This window comes from Calliphora vicina, chromosome 5 (genome assembly GCF_958450345.1).
Source record: "Calliphora vicina chromosome 5, idCalVici1.1, whole genome shotgun sequence".
In the NCBI taxonomy this organism is placed as follows: Eukaryota; Metazoa; Arthropoda; class Insecta; order Diptera; family Calliphoridae; genus Calliphora; species Calliphora vicina.
The window spans coordinates 50,733,485-50,743,543 of NC_088784.1; positions in this window are offsets into that span (position 1 = coordinate 50,733,485).

Below are 10,059 nucleotides of genomic sequence, written 5' to 3' on the forward strand. Positions count from 1 at the left end.
AGAAAAATTCTGTAGTACACAATATTTTCTATAGAAAAATACTGTAGTACACAATATTTTCTATAGAAAAATACTGTAGTACACAATATTTTCTATAGAAAAATACTGTAGTACACAATATTTTCTATAGAAAAATACTGTAGTACACAATATTTTCTATAGAAAAATACTGTAGTACACAATATTTTCTATAGAAAAATACTGTAGTACACAATATTTTCTATAGAAAAATACTGTAGTACACAATATTTTCTATAGAAAAATACTGTAGTACACAATATTTTCTATAGAAAAATACTGTAGTACACAATATTTTCTATAGAAAAATACTGTAGTACACAATATTTTCTATAGAAAAATACTGTAGTACACAATATTTTCTATAGAAAAATACTGTAGTACACAATATTTTCTATAGAAAAATACTGTAGTACACAATATTTTCTATAGGAAATACTGTAGTACACAATATTTTCTATAGGAAATACTGTAGTACACAACGTTTTCTATAGGAAATACTGTAGTACACAATATTTTCTATAGGAAATACTGTAGTACACAATATTTTCTATAGGAAATACTGTAGTACACAATATTTTCTATAGGAAATACTGTAGTACAGAATATTTTCTATAGGAAATACTGTAGTACATAATATTTTCTATAGGAAATACTGTAGTACAGAATATTTTCTATAGGAAATACTGTAGTACAGAATATTTTCTATAGGAAATACTGTAGTACAGAATATTTTCTATAGGAAATACTGTAGTACAGAATATTTTCTATAGGAAATACTGTAGTACAGAATATTTTCTATAGTAAATACTGTAGTACAGAATATTTTCTATAGGAAATACTGTAGTACAGAATATTTTCTATAGGAAATACTGTAGTACAGAATATTTTCTTTAGGAAATACTGTAGTACAGAATATTTTCTATAGGAAATACTGTAGTACACAATATTTTCTATAGGAAATACTGTAGTACACAATATTTTCTATAGGAAATACTGTAGTACATAATATTTTCTATAGAAAATACTGTAGTACACAATATTTTCTATAGGAAATACTGTAGTACACAATATTTTCTACAGAAAAATACTGTAGTACACAATATTTTCTACAGAAAAATACTGTAGTACACAATATTTTCTACAGAAAAATACTGTAGTACACAATATTTTCTACAGAAAAATACTGTAGTACACAATATTTTCTACAGAAAAATACTGTAGTACACAATATTTTCTACAGAAAAATACTGTAGTACACAATATTTTCTACAGAAAAATACTGTAGTACACAATATTTTCTACAGAAAAATACTGTAGTACACAATATTTTCTACAGAAAAATACTGTAGTACACAATATTTTCTACAGAAAAATACTGTAGTACACAATATTTTCTATAGAAAAATACTGTAGTACACAATATTTTCTATAGAAAAATACTGTAGTACACAATATTTTCTATAGAAAAATACTGTAGTACACAATATTTTCTATAGAAAAATACTGTAGTACACAATATTTTCTATAGAAAAATACTGTAGTACACAATATTTTCTATAGAAAAATACTGTAGTACACAATATTTTCTATAGAAAAATACTGTAGTACACAATATTTTCTATAGAAAAATACTGTAGTACACAATATTTGCTATAGAAAAATGCTGTAGTACACAATATTTTCTATAGAAAAATACTGTAGTACACAATATTTTCTATAGAAAAATACTGTAGTACACAATATTTTCTATAGAAAAATACTGTAGTACACAATATTTTCTATAGAAAAATACTGTAGTACACAATATTTTCTATAGAAAAATACTGTAGTACACAATATTTTCTATAGAAAAATACTGTAGTACACAATATTTTCTATAGAAAAATACAGTAGTACACAATATTTTCTATAGAAAAATACTGTAGTACACAATATTTTCTATAGAAAAATACTGTAGTACACAATATTTTCTATAGAAAAATACTGTAGTACACAATATTTTCTATAGAAAAATACTGTAGTACACAATATTTTCTATAGAAAAATACGGTAGTACACAGTATTTTCTATAGAAAACTACTGTAGTACACAATATTTTCTATAGAAAAATACGGTAGTACACAGTATTTTCTATAGAAAAATGTTAATAAAACATATTTCTCAAAAACTAATTCGATAGAAAATTTACATTGAAACTAAAGTATATTTCAACTAAAGTATATTGAAACCATTTCCAACAAATACCCCCTCAATGTAAATTTCTCTATAATTATTTAAATACATAATTTATACAAAAAATTACAAATCAAGTTAAAAAACAAAATTAAAAAATAACATTCATTTTAAATTCAAAAGATTACAACATTTTGTATGATTCTGATTTGCTAAACATTTAGTCAAAATATCAGCTGCATTATTTTCTGTTGGGACATATTCCAAATGTATTTCGTTTGCATTGTATTTATCTTTAATATAGTGGTATCTAATATCGATGTGTTTACTTCTCTTCATCACCATTTGGCTTTTCGTCAGGTATTGAGCTCCTTGGTTGTCACAATATAATACTGTTGGTTCTTTAATCAAATCATGGAAACTCAATTCATTTAGCAAACTTCGATAAAAACTAATTTCCTTAGCTGCTTGACACATAGCAATATATTCAGCTTCCATAGAACTTAATGCCACAATGTTCTGTTTTTTCGACTCCCAAGATATCGGACCCCCGGCGAAAAATAGAACATATCCACTATAAGACTTACGGTCAATTGTATTTGAACCCCAGTCTGCATCAGAATAACATTCTAATCCATTTCCACTTTTTGTATAACTCAACGACATATTTTTATATTTGAGATAACGTAATATATGTTTGGCTGCAACAAAATGTTCGTTATGCGGATGAGAACTATATTGAGCTAAATTTGAAACCGTGTGAGCAATATCTGGTCTGGTAATCGTAGCTAAATACATCAGACTTCCAATAAGTGATTGATATTTCTTCACGTCTACCATATTTTCGCAATTTTCGTCTTCACATTTTGTTAATACTGTTCCTGCAACAAACGGTGTTTTAGCTGGTTTACATTCATGCATATTCCATTGATTAAGAAGTTCATTTATGAAGTTGTTCTGATTAATTTTTATATCTCCTCTGGTGTTATTTCTTTCTATTTCCATTCCAAGATAGTAGTTTGCATGACCTCGGTCAACTATTTCAACATGTAATTTTAGATTTTCCAGAATTCTTTCCATAGTTTTGTTAGAAGAACAAGCTAACAATATATCATCAACGTAAAGTGCTATAATATTAATTTCATTTTTATTTCGAGATATAAATACACAACTGTCAGGTTTACATTGAATGAAATTCATCTTTATCAAAATTTCATTAATTTTGTGATTCCATTGTCTTCCTGCTTGTTTTAGGCCATATAGAGATTTTTTCAATTTACATACCATATTTTCTTGTCCTTTTTGAATAAACATTTGAGGTTGTTTCATATATATTTCCTCTTTTAAATCACCATTTAGATAAGCTGCTACTACATCAACATGTTTTACTAATAATTCATATTTTACTGCTAAAGATAAAATTAGACGAATTGTAGGATGTCGTATTACTGGTGCATATGTTTCGTAATAATCTTGATTGTATTTTTGAAAACAACCTTGAGCAACTAATCGCGCTTTGTACTTCTCAATGGTTCCATCAGCTAAACGCTTTTTGGTAAAAATCCATTTACTACCAATTACATTTTTGTTTTTAGGATTTTCTACAAGCTCCCAAGTTCCATTCTTTATTAATGATTCATATTCTTTATTCATAGCATCTTGCCAATTTTTCGATTCTTTGCTGTTAATTGCTTCTTTTACGCTTTTAGGATCAGAATTTAAATCTTTTATGACATTTATTTCCTCATTATTCATTTTATGAATTTTACGTGGTCTACCTGGATTACCCGTTCTCAATATAGATGGTCTACCTCTTTTACGTTTGCCATTTGCATTTGGAACTTCCCGGTATGTTTGATTATCTTCAGAATCCTCAGAATCTTCAAACCATAAAATTCGGATTCTTCATCACTTATATAATTTGTATTATTTATCAGCATATTTTCCTCAGTATCTGCATTTTGGTTCGTTATTATATCTTCTCTGTAGTTTTGATTTTCAGCAATATTTCTAAAATTCTCTTCAGTCGAATCTTGAATTATATTTTGATTATTAATTAAATTTGAGCAATCAAAAATATCATAAAGATCACTGTAATTTTCATCAATTTTATCATTAATAAATTCATTTTCAAAAAATTTTACATCTCTTTCAACAACTAATGTTTTAGTTTTTGTATTATATAAACGATATCCTTTCGTGTTAGATTGGTAACCAACAAATGAATAAATGTTACCTTTTGCATCGAGTTTCGATCTACCTGGTCTTTTATTTAATGCAACAGCTTTGCATCCAAAGATTTTGAAATAAGAAACGCAAGGTTTTCTTCCAGTCCATCTTTCATAAGGCGTAATATTTTCCAATACTTTTGTTGGTGATCGATTTTTTATGTGAACACTTGTATTTATTGCTTCAGCCCATAGATATTTAGGTAATTTGGAATCTTCTAGCATACAACGAGTCATTTCAACCAATGTCCTATTTGCTCTTTCAGATACTCCATTCTGTTGTGGTGTATAACATACTGTTGTTTCGTGCACAATACCATTTTCCTTCAACAAATCATTAAAATTTCGATTAACATACTCACGACCATTGTCACTTCTCAAACGCTTCAATTTACATCCAGTTTGTTTTTCTGCCATTGCAAGGTATTCATTAAATGCCTCGAAAGCATCTGTGAGTAATCGTCTATAAATGTTATGAAGTATGCTGCTCCACCTTGTGATTTGACTCTCATTGGTCCACATATATCTGTATGTACCAGTTCTAGTAAATTATTTGATACTGTGGTTCCAATTGACTTAAATGGTTTGGCTGTCATTTTGCACATTGAACACGTAACACAATTATACTCATTTGGTATATTACCTTGTAATCCTCGAACCATTTCATTTCTTTCCAGTTTTTTAAGATCTGCAATATTTAGATGACCATAGCGCTTGTGCCACAAATTATTTTTGGAATTCTCTTCATTTAACATTAAATGGTCCATTAAATTTGATTTTATTCTATAAATACCGTTCGCCGCAAACGATTTGAATTGAAATTCTTCATTTTTAAAAATGTCCACCTTATTTTTTGAAAATGTTATTGTATAACCTTTTTCAGACATCTTACTTATCGATAGAAAATTAGACTTCATATTTGGTATATATAAAACTTCTTTTAATGTATAACATTTATTCCAAAATTTTACCTCTATTTCACCAATTCCACATACTTTGGATTTATCCCCAGAAGCTAGTGTTACACTGGTATCATACTCATTTAAGACTGAAAATGCATTTTTATTTCCACAAACATGAGACGATGCACCACTATCTAGGATCCATTCATCTTGATTTTCTTCATTTATACATGTATTGATGACTAGCATTGCACTATTTACGTTGTTTGCTTTGTTCTTGGAATAACATTGAGATTTTACGTGCCCCTTTTTTCCACATTCGAAACATTTTAAATTTTTCGATTTATTTTCATTATTTGTATTTGATTTATTTTTGTTGAAGTTTGGTTTCTTGTTTTTAATTGCAAATACTTGTTCCTTACCAGCACTTACATTTTCATTTTTTCGATGCTCTTCTTCCAATATTTTAGATTTCAGTTGTTCCAGACTTGGCATTGCATCTCTGCTCTCAATCGCCACTACAAAATTTTCTAAATCTTGAGGTAAACTTGACGGGTTTTTTGCTCTATAAATATTTTCTAATTTATACCAAGCATCCTTTGCCGTTTTACAATCTTTAATATGTATTAACTCAGAAGTTCTCACCGCTAATGTAATTGTTGCTAGTGCCTTTTGATCTCTAATTTTCCAAAGATTTGATTCTAGTTGAGTTGCTGTTTCATTTAATGTTAACTCGATCATATCCCAATAGTCTTGAGTAATTAGGAGACTTCTCATCTGTATACACTACCAAGCTTATCTAAATGGTGATTTAAAAGAGGAAATATATATGAAACAACCTCAAATGTTTATTCAAAAAGGACAAGAAAATATGGTATGTAAATTGAAAAAATCTCTATATGGCCTAAAACAAGCAGGAAGACAATGGAATCACAAAATTAATGAAATTTTGATAAAGATGAATTTCATTCAATGTAAAACTGACAGTTGTGTATTTATATCTCGAAATAAAAATGAAATTAATATTATAGCACTTTACGTTGATGATATATTGTTAGCTTGTTCTTCTAACAAAACTATGGAAAGAATTCTGGAAAATCTAAAATTACATGTTGAAATAGTTGACCGAGGTCATGCAAACTACTATCTTGGAATGGAAATAGAAAGAAATAACACCAGAGGAGATATAAAAATTAATCAGAACAACTTCATAAATGAACTTCTTAATCAATGGAATATGCATGAATGTAAACCAGCTAAAACACCGTTTGTTGCAGGAACAGTATTAACAAAATGTGAAGACGAAAATTGCGAAAATATGGTAGACGTGAAGAAATATCAATCACTTATTGGAAGTCTGATGTATTTAGCTACGATTACCAGACCAGATATTGCTCACACGGTTTCAAATTTAGCTCAATATAGTTCTCATCCGCATAACGAACATTTTGTTGCAGCCAAACATATATTACGTTATCTCAAATATAAAAATATGTCGTTGAGTTATACAAAAAGTGGAAATGGATTAGAATGTTATTCTGATGCAGACTGGGGTTCAAATACAATTGACCGTAAGTCTTATAGTGGATATGTTCTATTTTTCGCCGGGGGTCCGATATCTTGGGAGTCGAAAAAACAGAACATTGTGGCATTAAGTTCTATGGAAGCTGAATATATTGCTATGTGTCAAGCAGCTAAGGAAATTAGTTTTTATCGAAGTTTGCTAAATGAATTGAGTTTCCATGATTTGATTAAAGAACCAACAGTATTATATTGTGACAACCAAGGAGCTCAATACCTGACGAAAAGCCAAATGGTGATGAAGAGAAGTAAACACATCGATATTAGATACCACTATATTAAAGATAAATACAATGCAAACGAAATACATTTGGAATATGTCCCAACAGAAAATAATGCAGCTGATATTTTGACTAAATGTTTAGCAAATCAGAATCATACAAAATGTTGTAATCTTTTGAATTTAAAATGAATGTTATTTTTTAATTTTGTTTTTTAACTTGATTTGTAATTTTTTGTATAAATTATGTATTTAAATAATTATAGAGAAATTTACATTGAGGGGGTATTTGTTGGAAATGGTTTCAATATACTTTAGTTTCAATGTAAATTTTCTATCGAATTAGTTTTTGAGAAATATGTTTTATGTTGAACAAATATTTTTTAGTTTTGTCAGAAATTTTCCTTTAATAAAGATTATTTATAATAAATATTATTTTATTTTAAATAAAAGATTTAATATTTTATGTAAATGTAAATGTAAATTTCTCTATAATTATTTAAATACATAATTTATACAAAAAATTACAAATCAAGTTAAAAAACAAAATTAAAAAATAACATTCATTTTAAATTCAAAAGATTACAACATTTTGTATGATTCTGATTTGCTAAACATTTAGTCAAAATATCAGCTGCATTATTTTCTGTTGGGACATATTCCAAATGTATTTCGTTTGCATTGTATTTATCTTTAATATAGTGGTATCTAATATCGATGTGTTTACTTCTCTTCATCACCATTTGGCTTTTCGTCAGGTATTGAGCTCCTTGGTTGTCACAATATAATACTGTTGGTTCTTTAATCAAATCATGGAAACTCAATTCATTTAGCAAACTTCGATAAAAACTAATTTCCTTAGCTGCTTGACACATAGCAATATATTCAGCTTCCATAGAACTTAATGCCACAATGTTCTGTTTTTTCGACTCCCAAGATATCGGACCCCCGGCGAAAAATAGAACATATCCACTATAAGACTTACGGTCAATTGTATTTGAACCCCAGTCTGCATCAGAATAACATTCTAATCCATTTCCACTTTTTGTATAACTCAACGACATATTTTTATATTTGAGATAACGTAATATATGTTTGGCTGCAACAAAATGTTCGTTATGCGGATGAGAACTATATTGAGCTAAATTTGAAACCGTGTGAGCAATATCTGGTCTGGTAATCGTAGCTAAATACATCAGACTTCCAATAAGTGATTGATATTTCTTCACGTCTACCATATTTTCGCAATTTTCGTCTTCACATTTTGTTAATACTGTTCCTGCAACAAACGGTGTTTTAGCTGGTTTACATTCATGCATATTCCATTGATTAAGAAGTTCATTTATGAAGTTGTTCTGATTAATTTTTATATCTCCTCTGGTGTTATTTCTTTCTATTTCCATTCCAAGATAGTAGTTTGCATGACCTCGGTCAACTATTTCAACATGTAATTTTAGATTTTCCAGAATTCTTTCCATAGTTTTGTTAGAAGAACAAGCTAACAATATATCATCAACGTAAAGTGCTATAATATTAATTTCATTTTTATTTCGAGATATAAATACACAACTGTCAGTTTTACATTGAATGAAATTCATCTTTATCAAAATTTCATTAATTTTGTGATTCCATTGTCTTCCTGCTTGTTTTAGGCCATATAGAGATTTTTTCAATTTACATACCATATTTTCTTGCCCTTTTTGAATAAACATTTGAGGTTGTTTCATATATATTTCCTCTTTTAAATCACCATTTAGATAAGCTGCTACAGATAAAGCTAAAGATAAAATTAGACGAATTGTAGGATGTCGTATTACTGGTGCATATGTTTCGTAATAATCTTGATTGTATTTTTGAAAACAACCTTGAGCAACTAATCGCGCTTTGTACTTCTCAATGGTTCCATCAGCTAAACGCTTTTTGGTAAAAATCCATTTACTACCAATTACATTTTTGTTTTTAGGATTTTCTACAAGCTCCCAAGTTCCATTCTTTATTAATGATTCATATTCTTTATTCATAGCATCTTGCCAATTTTTCGATTCTTTGCTGTTAATTGCTTCTTTTACGCTTTTAGGATCAGAATTTAAATCTTTTATGACATTTATTTCCTCATTATTCATTTTATGAATTTTACGTGGTCTACCTGGATTACTCGTTCTCAATATAGATGGTCTACCTCTTTTACGTTTGCCATTTGCATTTGGAACTTCCCGGTATGTTTGATTATCTTCAGAATCCTCAGAATCTTCAAAACCATAAAATTCGGATTCTTCATCACTTATATAATTTGTATTATTTATCAGCATATTTTCCTCAGTATCTGCATTTTGGTTCGTTATTATATCTTCTCTGTAGTTTTGATTTTCAGCAATATTTCTAAAATTCTCTTCAGTCGAATCTTGAATTATATTTTGATTATTAATTAAATTTGAGCAATCAAAAATATCATAAAGATCACTGTAATTTTCATCAATTTTATCATTAATAAATTCATTTTCAAAAAATTTTACATCTCTTTCAACAACTAATGTTTTAGTTTTTGTATTATATAAACGATATCTTTTCGTGTTAGATTGGTAACCAACAAATGAATAAATGTTACCTTTTGCATCGAGTTTCGATCTACCTGGTCTTTTATTTAATGCAACAGCTTTGCATCCAAAGATTTTGAAATAAGAAACGCAAGGTTTTCTTCCAGTCCATCTTTCATAAGGCGTAATATTTTCCAATACTTTTGTTGGTGATCGATTTTTTATGTGAACACTTGTATTTATTGCTTCAGCCCATAGATATTTAGGTAATTTGGAATCTTCTAGCATACAACGAGTCATTTCAACCAATGTCCTATTTGCTCTTTCAGATACTCCATTCTGTTGTGGTGTATAACATACTGTTGTTTCGTGCACAATACCATTTTCCTTCAACAAATCAT